Source organism: Propithecus coquereli, unplaced genomic scaffold (assembly GCF_000956105.1).
Source record: "Propithecus coquereli isolate 6110/MARCELLA unplaced genomic scaffold, Pcoq_1.0 Scaffold283, whole genome shotgun sequence".
In the NCBI taxonomy this organism is placed as follows: domain Eukaryota; kingdom Metazoa; phylum Chordata; class Mammalia; order Primates; family Indriidae; genus Propithecus; species Propithecus coquereli.
Genome location: NW_012148430.1, coordinates 3,411,633 through 3,411,988, shown reverse-complemented (window position 1 = coordinate 3,411,988; position 356 = coordinate 3,411,633).

The window sequence follows — 356 nt, the reverse complement described above, 5'->3', positions numbered from 1 at the left end:
ATATAACATACCAAAATTTGTAGGGCACAGCTAAAGCAGTGCTGAGAGGGAAATTTATAGCACTAAATGCTTACATTTGAAAAGAGTAAAAGTCCAAAATCGATAATCTAAGCTTTGATCTCAAGAACTTGATGAACAAAGAGCAAAATAAACCCAAAGCCAGCAGAAAAAAGAAAACGTAAAGATGAGATCAGATGTCAATGAAATTGGAAACAGCTAAACAATAATAGAGAAAATCAATGAAATCAAGAGCTGGTTATTTTAAAAGATTAGTACGATTGACAAACCTCTAAAAAGACTTCCAAAGGAAAAAAGAGAGATGACACAACTTGCCAATGTCAGCAATGAAAAAAGAA